Source organism: Vespa mandarinia, chromosome 18 (genome assembly GCF_050613455.1).
Source record: "Vespa mandarinia isolate Hongniang chromosome 18, ASM5061345v1, whole genome shotgun sequence".
Lineage (NCBI taxonomy): Eukaryota > Metazoa > Arthropoda > Insecta > Hymenoptera > Vespidae > Vespa > Vespa mandarinia.
The window spans coordinates 1,880,001-1,892,500 of NC_140827.1; the positions used below are offsets into that span (position 1 = coordinate 1,880,001).

The 12,500-nt window shown below is 27.3% G+C and overlaps 1 long non-coding RNA gene across 1 annotated transcript; it reads left to right on the top strand.

Annotated features, from left to right (window-relative positions):
• Positions 1 to 5,711: 5,711 nt before the first annotated feature.
• On the top strand, positions 5,712 to 7,979 carry LOC118445377 (uncharacterized). The gene is made up of 3 exons (XR_004839245.2): positions 5,712 to 5,780; positions 6,261 to 6,372; positions 7,305 to 7,979. It is a non-coding gene; the product is annotated as an uncharacterized LOC118445377 (long non-coding RNA).
• Positions 7,980 to 12,500: the final 4,521 nt, after the last annotated feature.

The window sequence follows — 12,500 nt, forward strand, 5'->3', positions numbered from 1 at the left end:
AGACTCGCCACTCGAATATTGCTGCATATATATATATATATATATATATATATATATATATACACTCATATATGGGAGAATCCAATAGCTAATGAAAATTGGTGGAAACTTTCGTAATAAAAAAATAACTACATCAGCGTGCACCATGTTGCGAAATACCTACAAACTATAATAAATTTTTATAACATAATATTTAACGATCGATTGTTATTATGATATTAATTAAATTATATGAAACAATGAAGTAAAATATAAGTATATATAAGTAGCCATTATTAAATAAAAATTAAAATGTTTGGTAGTGAAAAAAGAAAAATAAAAAGAAAAAATAAATATGTATTTCTATATCAATCGAAATGAAAATTGACTGTTGTTTATTTAACTATATATATATATATATACATATATATGAATTAAAAATGACACTGTCAAATTCTAAAAATCCTTACGTTCTCTTTCTACCTCTCTCTCTCTCTCTCTCGCTCTCGAAGATGCTTATACGTCTAAATATTCTCCAGTAATGAAGGAACGGACGTTCGATTGTTTTTGTTTTGTTCATCTATCGAAAAATTTCCAGGAAATACGTCGTTCTATTATTATTTACATATCGATCGTTATTCCTTTCTCTTTCAAACATACATTATACCTCTGTCAAAAGAAACAGACTTACCTTATTTATACGACGTTAGTATCCTACAATGGCTTACAAAGCGTGGATGATACCTTCTCTCCATCTTATTCTCTCCTGTTCTTCTCCGATCCTTACTTGAATTCTTGGAAATCTGAAATAAAAAAAAAAATGTAAGATGATATTAGCAGAGTATAAAACGAATCGTACGTGTATGTACAAGTGTATACAAGATACTAAATTATATCTAATCATATAGGTATATGTATGTGTGTATGTACGTGTGTGTGTGTCGTGTACGTGCTAGTGTGTAAGTATACGAAAATCATATAATACGAAATACGATATCAACGAGGACCAATTAATCATGAATTATTGATTAAACCATCGTTAAACTAGTGCGAGAAGTATCGATATTGCGATAATACATCGAGAAAATTCGTAGAGAATAAATACGTCATAATAGCGTCCAACGATAACGCCGTTTAAAGAGATGCCGATATTATTTTCGCGAATATCTCTTATACGCTAAGACGTCACTACTAACGAATAATTCACACGTGAAAATCGGATCTTAGGCGATCGATAGGTGCATTGATCGATGTTATATGTAAAAAAAGACATGCTAATTACCTGTAATAAACGAGGACGATACGTATCCCGTGTCCAAGTAGCTAGTCGCCGAACTCAAAATGGCGGCACGTTACCGGCAAGACCGTATATATATCGCGACGCGCATGCGCGTACGTCACCTAGCGTTCGTCTCGTTACTGTACCCCAGACAAATTACAATTAGACAATAAATTCATTAACAAATTTATCGATCAGTATTATGAAATTAGATCATTTGTTTGTTTAATCTATTAATTAAATTATGTTCTCCATTACAGGCATTAACTTGTCGTCACATGTAAATGCATACTTATTTACTGTGCCATTAGTCAAAATAGATATAATTAATAAATCTTATAATATAAAAAAAAAATATATATATATATATTTATTAAGCTCTATTTGTTAAACATCCTGCAAATAAATATATTGTTATGTATACTGTAAATAAATTAATTTTATTTTTAATTCGTTTAATTGTTTATTAATTTTTCTTATTAACCCTAATGATAATTATGAAATTAAATACATTATCATTATTATGAATCAGGTGGTTGTCGACAATCAATGGAAATTTTTAATAATTATATAGACTTGGTTCTTATAAATTATTGTTATTTAATTATTAATATAATTAAAGAATGCTAAACTCCTGCATGCATATTAAATACTACAATAAATAATACAATTTATATACTAATGAAAAATATATATATATATCAATAATTAATTAATCAAGTTTTATATGAGAACATAGTCTATTGAAAAGATTAAATGTCATATTATATATGTTAAAAATAATGTTTAACATTTGAAATTCAATTAATATTTCTTTAAGATGAACTTATTTTATTATTGACACAGGTTATTATTAAATATGTCCAATAAAAATTGAGTAAACTACAAGAATATTATTAATATAGAATAAAATCAAGTGTGCTTATGTACATAAACATATATATATATATGAATATGAATGTGATTTGCATATTCAACAAATACTATATATATATATATATATATATATATATATATATATATATATATATATATTTATTGAAATCTGATATGATATAAAATAACATTAATAAACGATAAATGATTAAATCAAGCTTATTAATGTGTAATATATAAGTTCAAGAATGGATGATCATATCAGTACTTTTTATTTTATTTTTTTTTTTCTTATTGTATCAATGTGAATGAAAACCAATAATCAATTAATTTATTCATTCCGCAATTGCATTTAAATTCTGATTAAAATTCAAGTTCAAGAAAGTAATTGCTAATCAATTTATAATGCATACTATCATTTTTATATACCATGATTCTTTATATATATTTATATATAAATATAAATAATAAATAGATTCTTGTGACATATAAATTAAATGATGAAACTATAAAGATATTTAAAATATTTATTAATAAGAATTTAGATATAGAATAATAGAAATTATATCTGAATTGGGAAAATTATTTTTAGAGCTATTTAAAAGATAAAAAACTCTTTAGTTCTATTTCTTTAATAACTTCACCTGTAGAAATAATTTATCAATATAAAATGTTATTTTTAAATAAGATAATCACAGTAATATAAATAATATATATGATTTTACAAAAACATTCGGTTCTTTGGAAAATAAATAATTTTATCATTAATTATTAACTTTAAACTTATACTTGTCACCGTTAATAATATTTCAAGGATAATTAATTGAAATATATGATTAATTAAGAAAAAGTAATGTTTCTATAATTAATCAATTTTTACAACGATCAAACAATATTTCCTCTAAGAAAATATTCTTATTATCAGTTCTCATTATATATTAACATTTTTTATATTATAATAACTTCTCATATTAACTTTTTTAATTATTTATTTTATTTTTATTATTTAAATATATACATTTTTTATTCTATTGTTTTTCTAACAAAGATCTATTCGACTAGCCCTTTAATATATGATCAATCTCTGTAATCAATTAAATAACATTGATATTCAAACTATGGACTCCCAAAGATGTTGCATGCTAACGAAGATGTTTTTATAACAAATAATGTGTATACCCGTGTGTATAATACAAAAAAATATTATCACGTTGTTACAGAAAATGTAGTCGGAACGTGTAAGTATATGAAAACAATATAGGACGAAGGGTAAAATCCGTTGTATCGGAGAACATGGCTATCACCGAAATACCATTTTAGCTATGAGAACAAGAAAAAGGTGATGGGTTAAGGGGTAAGATTGTGAGAATGAGTATGTGAGGGAAGAAGTAAGAGGGTAGGTTGCGAAAAGGATAGAATATTATCGTCGAGACTACACGGTACATAAATATAGCAGAATGTGTGTGGGTGAGCTCAGATCACTCGGAGACTTGTAAAATCGAGGGGTGGGTAGAAGGCTGGGGGATGTATGGCGGAACTAGCAACGGGCAAGCACTATGACCTCTCTATTTATCTCTTCCTCTCTCTCTCTCTCTCTCACGCCTCCTCCCTTCACCAACACACAAACCACCTGCCTCTCCCCCCACTACCTCTTATTCCACTACCTTATGGTAATCGCCATAGCTATTTGCGTCCTAATATCCCGCGTGAACGCTCCTCGTAAAACTCTTTTCGTCGGCTTTTCTAAGGGCGCCGCTTGCATTTAAAATCGCGTTTTATGGAAAGCTGCTTTTACTACAAGCAATGAAAGATAAGAGTGGGAGGCATTGTATATATATATATATATATTATATATATATGTATATGTATATATATATATAAAATAAAATATTGTATATGTATATGTATATGTATATGTATATATATAATAAAGCAAAATATTGACACACAAAAGTATTCATAAATATTTAGCGATCAATTAAACGGAACCTAACCTCAAATAATTAATTTCGAATATTATTTATAGGAAAATAATTTCGATAGCTTATGTGATTTGTTAATTATTTAACCGATGTATAAAATTATATAGTATATATTCGTATACTAGAACAATGTGTTTGTATATGCGTGTATGTATATATGTAAGTATATATAAATTCTGACTGAACCTATATACGTATAAAAATATACTCATATACTTAAATCTTTAAATTATCGTCTAGTTATTAAATATTAAACGTTTATAACCGTGGTTACGATATTAAAATGGAAATAAAGGGAAAAAACGAGAAAAAATATATAATAAATAATATATAAATAATTAAGAAACTATAATAAATTATTCTAAAAAAAAAAAAAGAAAAAATGATAGAATAGCATTAAATGTTATTAAAAAATAATTCGTGAATACGAAAGAATTAAGTCGTGTCTGAACGAAGGGAAATAATATTGTCCACTCGTTGCATTTCAGTACTCTCATTTCTTTTTTGTCGAAAGAAGACAATAAATTATCTCCTAACCTGCGCATTCAAACAAGAAAGTTCAACTTTTCTAAGAATGTACTTAGGTAAGTTGTGTGAAGGCGTATTTGTATGTATATATATACGTATGTATGTATGTATATATATATGGTATATATATATGTATGTATATACACCAAATATACGAAAATTATGCGCCTCGCGTCAGATTTATATATATAAAGTTTTAGTAAATGCTTTTTTTCCGTCGCAGAGCTCGATTTCATTCCTGTGCATATGTATAGTGTTGTGCGTAGAAATGAGATAAAGAGAGGGAGAGAGAGAGAGAGAAAAAGAGTTTTTTTTCATCATTTACCTTGGCATTGAGAAGAGGAATTTTACCCAACATATTATATAGGTCAGTGGACGAATTTATATAGGTTAGTGGAGCGATTCACAAATGTGGGTCAAAGTCTTGGTCTCTTCTCACTAGTATTCCAAGCAATAACTTGTAATAATAACTTTCAACACGAGTTATACGTGACTTCGGGCTTTCTTCCTTCCTTCCTTGTTCCTCTCAAAACTGTCCGGACATATTTGACATTATCGACAACTACCGAAGTCATAATAATAATATATTTAATTTCATAATTGTCATTACGTTTAACAACAAAAATCGATAGAATTAAAAACAAAGGATTAATTTATTGTTTCAAAATATTTAGATATGTAGAACAATTAGAGCTTAATATATATATGTATGTATATTATTTATATTATAGACTTCATTAATTATATATGTTTTGACTAATGACGTACAGAATAAATAAGTACGTAGTGACGTGTAATGATAAGCTGGTACCTGTAATGGAAAATATATTTTAATTAATATGTTAAAAAAACAGTTAATCAATTTTTTCATGATACCAATCGATAAACTTGTTAATGAATTTTTTGTCTATTTCTAATTTAATATTCTATGTAATCGTACGTAAACATAACGTTATGTTATGTACATGGAGAAATTCATTTGTTTGTCTATGGTACAGTGACGAGACGAACGTAAGGTGACGTAACGCGCATGTGCGCCGCGATATATATACGGTCTTGCCGGTAACGTGCCGCCATTTTGAGTTCGGTGACTAGCTACTTGGACACGGGATCGGTATCGTCCTCGTTTATTGCAGGTAATTAGCATGTTTTTTCTTACATATAGCATCGATCAATGCACCTATCGATCGCCTAAGGTCCAATTTTCACGTGTGAATTATTCGCGAGTAGTAACGTCTTAGCGTATAAGAGATATTCACGAAAATAATATTGGCATCTCTTTGAACGGCGTTATCGTTGGACGCTATTACGACGTATTTATTCTCTACGAATTTTCTCGACGTATTATCGGAACATCGATACTTCTCGCACTAGTTTAACGACATTTTAATCAATAATTCATGATTAATTGGTCCTCGTTGATATCGTATTTCGTATTATATGATTTTCGTATACTTACACACTAGCACGTACACGACACACACACACACGTACATACACACATACATATACATATATGTATTAGAAATAATTTAGTATCGTGTATGCACTCGTCATACACGCACGATTCGTTTTATACTCTGCTAATATCATCTTACATTTTTTTTTTATTTCAGATTTCCAAGAATTCAAGTAAGGATCGGAGAAGAACAGGAGAGAATAAGATGGAGAGAAGGTATCATCCGCGCTTTGTAAGCCATTGTAGGATATTAACGTCGTATAAATAAGGTAAGTCTGTTTCTTTTGACAGAGGTATAATGTATATTTGAAAGAGATAGGAATAAGTAACGATCGATATATAAATAATAATAGAACGACGAATTTCCTGGAAATTTTTCGATCGATGAACGAAACAAAAACAATCGAACGTCCGTCCGTCCTTCATTACTGGAGAATATTTAGACGTATAAGTATCTTCGAGAGCGAGAGAGAGTGAGAGAGAGATAGGTAGAAAGAGGAACGTTAGGAACGTTAGAGGATTTTTAGAATTTAACAGTGTCATTTTTAATTCGTACGAATATTACGTCGATCGGAGCTGGATGAAAGTTTTTAGATGAGACAAAAAAAAAAAAAAAAGAAAAAGGAGATAAAAGAAAAAAAATTTCGTGTTCGTATTCTTGCAATGTGAAATGAAAAATAATTAAATAATCATGATTTTTAAATGTCATTCATTGAGCTTTCTATTCGTTCTGTTAAATACATTTGTATATAATATTTAGACGTACATTACGTATAATCTTATTCGATATTAATAATGTTCTTTCATTTGTTAGATTTATATATTATAATTATACAGTAGTTATATTCAAATGTACAATTATAATTTATGGCCTATAACGCGAACGCAGAGTACAATGGAGATCGTATTATGTTATTCTCTTTCTTCTCTTCATACGTGTGTAATAGATATGTACAAGTGAATGTAAATATATGTTGGAAAGTTCAAAGTAAATTATAACATGAAATTTTAACGTTTAGGTTAAGTGTGCCAACGAACTATCTCTCTCTCTCTCGCTCCACCCCTTCTTTCTCTCTCTCTCTCTCTCTCTCTCTCTCTCTCTCTCTCTCTCTCTTTCTCTCTTTCTCTCTTTCTCTCTTTCTCTTTGTCTCTCTTTCTTTCTACTGTACTGCACTGTACTATTTCGTTTGTCCTGTTCCAGGAAATTCGTTTTCACGAGAGAATGTAAACAGAATACAGTCGGGCATTTGGCTTTACAGTTGAGAGACTGGGGGTTAAACCTCCTCAGAGTAATACGATATCTGGAGGCGACATAGCCACGAATTTTCACGAATAACATATATATATATATATATATAGGGTGTCCAAAAAGGCATAGGATGGAACTTATATTACGTATTAACAAGATCAAATAGATGAAAAATGTTTATATATAATGTTATGTCTGAAAATGTTTTATCAAAAAGATATACGATTTTAAAGATATTTCTGATTTATTGTCGACAGTTATAAGAAATGTTTGAAAATTTCTCTTTCTTACAAGTATACAGGTATTATTCATTCATGGAATTAATAATTGCTCGCAATCAAATATTCAAATATTCCAATTGTATTGGAAATAATAAATAAATGTATTTTCGAATACATTTAACTAAAAGTTTATTCTCTTCTTTCTATCGTATATTTATAAATCTTATATTTTTTCACGTGTATCCCAAAAATCAAAGTTTAAGTCAGATGATTTAAGAGGCCGATTGTTAGGGTCAATCATTAATTCGACGAGTGGAAATAAAATGTACATATTTTTAAAAGTATATAACTTTTATATGAACTTTTTCCATCCATTTAATCTCAGTAATACGTAGTATAAAGTTTGCTTCCATACTTTTTGGACACTCTGTATATATATTAATATATACATGAGTTAGTGATATTATTTTCTTCGCTTGACCATTCTAATAAAAATTTATCTCTATTTTACTATATCATATACAATTAATTACCACGTCGTAATTGTTGTTAATATAATAAATCATAATTATTATTTTGTTGAAATAATATATATATATATACATATATATATATATATATATGTATGTGTATATTTATTATAAAATAAATGAATTATATATAAGTATTATTAATATTCTTCAGAAAATATTTTACGCAGTCTCATTTTTCTATCTTAAATTTATTTTCTCTTGTCTTGCATAATGTCTTCATAATGATCAGTGCTGTCATTTTTATATATACACGTATATTCATTTTTATATTTAATGCTAAACTTAAACCGATTCTCTACATTTTGTTAAAGCTATATATATATATATATATATATATATATATGTATATATATGTATTGAATATATATTTTGTATGAACTATAATTTATATGAATATTAAATATTATAAAATATAATTTATCTGATAAGTAATTTAATAATAGAATCGAATTAGAATCACTTATGTTTTAATTATTATTATCTATATCATTTATCTATCCTATTAGAATTATTAATATTATTTGCAATCATAATCTTATTAATTTAATTCTAATAGAATCTTATTAATTAAAATTATATTAAAGTTGAACATTCCAACGAAATATTGAATCGTAGGAATAGTTTTAATTTGATCAAAGTAAATATATATCCATGTATTCGTATGTCCGTATTTTTTTTCGCGAAATAATTTATTTATTTATTTACTTATTTATTTATTTATTTACTTATTTATTTATTTATCTATTTCTTTTTACATTTTTTTTTCTTTTTTTTTTCTTTTTTTCTTTTTTTCTTTTTTTTTTTTTTTTAGATATTACTACAACAACGATTTATTCTGTTTTCGTTTTTTATTCGTTATTGTTTTTATTGTTTTGTTTTCGTTCATTTTCTTTTATTTTATTTTATTTTATTTTTGTTTTTTGTTTTGTTTTGTTTTTCAGATCACAGATCGCATTCGTGCGTGAATCGCAATCGTGCATTGTTTCGAAAAAAAAAAAAAAAAAGAAAAAAAAAAGAAAAAAAAAAGAAAAAAAAGAAAAAAGAAAAAAAGAAAAAAAAAGTAAAAGAAAAATCGTGAAGTAGAGTCGGTGTTTGTTCGTTAATTTCACTTTGTCCGCCGTGTCGCGATTTAAATTGATTTTTAGAAGTATGTGGGCTTGTATTGACTGCACGTAAAGCGGTCATAGAGTCACAATGTTCTTTCTCTCTCCCTCTCTCTTACTCTCTCTCTCTCGTATAAAGTTTTCTCTCTTCTTTTTTTTTTCTTTTTTTTTTTTTTTTTTTTTTATTTATTTATTTTTGTTTTCTTTTTTATTTTTATTCGCTTCACTGTCAGAGAGACCGTACATGTACATGTACATATATGTGTGTATGCGTACGCGCGCGCGTGTGTGTGTGTGTGTGTGTATGTGTGTGTGCGCCGTGCGTGCATGCGTGTACATATGTATATATACGTAATAATAATGATTTCGGAATTAAATTCAGTATCGTCTCGTTAATTAATAAATAATTATCGCTTGTTTAAAATGTCAGAGTGCATCCATTGAAGATGTAACATCAATATATATATATATATATATATATATATATGTATATATATATATATATAGGAACGAAATTTCAACGAATACGCTTGATATCCCTCTAACTACTTCACATATTTCAACTGATACGAATCACAACTGTCTCCCTCAATTTCGCTCCCTCCCCCCCCCCCGCAAAACGTGGACGAGTATGTTTTAATGTTGTCAGAGTCATTCTAAATTATTAAGTGAACAAATTTAATTTAACTCCTTTAGGATCGTGCTCGATCATTATTTTACGATGAAAGTTTCGAGGATCGAAGAATTCATACGCTTGTAAATTTTCTTCTTCTTTTTTACTTATTTCTTTATTTATTTTATTTTTGTTCTAAATAAATTTTCAGAGGATGAATGACTCTTTTTTCTTTTTTTTCTTTTTTTTGTTTTTTTTTTTTTGGATTTATGAATAAAGTACATTTTTAACTGTACTGCATACGTGTATACATTTTTCATTATCTCTATTGTGTATTTGTTTATATTAACACGGGATATAGAATCTTCTTGTTTTAATTAATTAATAAAGTATTAATAATAATAATCATAATAATAATAATGATAACTGTAATAAAAATAACAATAATTAAAAATATCTAATTACGAACATTTTATATTCGTTTCGTTTCGTCTCGTTTCATCTCGTCTCGTTTCGTCTAGTTTCTCATAACTTTAATTTAAAAGTCGGAAGTTTTATCATTTTACTTCGTCGAAAGTGTATGCAAAATATAACATATTTTTCACCGTAGTTTTACATATATAAAAAAAAATTATCTCTTTCAGAGAGAAAAAAACAAAATTTTATTTTCATCTACATATAGAATATGGAATACATTGAATATATATATATATATATATATATATATATATATAATCTAATAATGCTTAAGATAATTCGTCGTGATGGATAGATCTTCGATTATAAGTGACACACAATATGATTTTAATAATTAATTAGAATGGTCCTTTGTAAAAATGGATCGACTGAGGGTTTTTTTTCATATTAAATATAAAACCTTAATTCCCATATTTTACAGATTAATTTTACTCTTTCTTTTTCTTTTTTTTTTCCTCCAAGATAAATTAGTACTGTCATTTTGAAGCTTTTATATGTACATGAATATATATATATATATATATATATATATATATATATATATATATAGTGTTGAAATTTTAATCCAAAATTTCAAACTATAGCTCATCAAAATTATTATTATAATAAAAATCATTTAATTACAATTAAATTATGATGTAGTTATAATTAATTACAATTATATACAATAAATGTGATATAATGGTGAATAAATTAACTATAACGCATCTGAAGTCAAATTCAATTGTAATTTAATTCTGATTAGTATAGCAAAATGCATTATCGAATTAAATTTATTGTTATTCAATTAAAAAAAAAAAAAAAAAAAAAATACAAGTATATATATATATATTTATATGGAATTTTTAAACAATAAATTTACATTCGTAATTATTTTTATTTCGTAATTTAAAAAAGAAAAGAAAAGGAAAGGAAAAAAGAAAAGAAAATATAAAATAAAACAAAAAAGGAATAAGGAGAAAAGAAAATGAAAAAAAAATCTTATTTCATTGGAAAAACTCGAATAGCACAAATGGTCAAATTTGTTTTGCAAAGGGTCCAAAATTTTATTTGCAAAGAGAGTAGAATCGGCGGTGTGTTGGTGGTTTAATGCGATTTGTAAAAGAGCGAAATTGATTTGTCGTAAAGTTTGATTTTGTAGTGCAAAATCTGTTATTTTTTCTTCCTTTTTTTTTCTTTTTTTTTTTTTTTTTGTCATTCAATTTATCATCGATTCGGTTAAAATGGATAGATGAACGTGGGATAATTGTATACGTCGTTATTGTCATCGTCATCGTCGTCGTCGTCATCGACAAAATTTTGAGAAACAAGGAGTTGAATTTCTCTCACCAAGTGATTCAATATTTGTATTGCCCAGACGAAGAGCATATTATCGCGTATCAATCAAGAAGAGTCAATGTTTGCGTGGAAAACGTCGTTGATGGTACTGCTCGAAGAAAATATTGACGCGTACGAACGTATCCTATGCGTAACTATTTTCTAAGATATCTTCATCGCCATCTCTCTCTCTCTCTCTCTCTCTCTCTCTCTCTCTCTCTCTCACTTTATGAGAAAATTTCTATCTGACGAGAGAAATTCTCCTGATCTCTATCCTCATCTTATACCTTTACACCGTCAATCATCAACGAATAGAAGGAGGAGCTACGAGAATCTTCGATCTCATTCCAAATACACACACACACACACACACACACACACACACATATATACATACATATATATATATATACATACATATATATATAAATGTATATTATACATAAACATCGATCGTTTCCTCAGATAGAATTTTGGATTTGAATGCTGTCTGAGGTATATTATTGCATGCTTCTCTACGAGTGAGAGAAAGACATTTTCATCCTTCTTTCTCTCTCTCTCTTTCTCTCTCTTTCTTTCTCTTTCTCTTTCTCTCTCTCTCTCTCTCTTTCTTTCTCTCTCTCTCTCTCTCTCTCTCTCTCTCTCTCTCTCTCTCTTTCTCTCTGTTTCTGTCTCTCTTTCTTTCTTTCTTTCTTTCTTTTTCTTTCTTTCTCTTTTACTCTTTCTTTCTTTGTCGTTCGGTATTAGTTCTAATTTTTAATTGATCTGATTTTAATCCTGATTAATAATTTTTTTAACTCTAATTTTTATAACTCACTTACGTTCATCTTTATAAAAAATATTGTATATAATTTGAAGGATATATTCTTTGTAAATAATTGTTA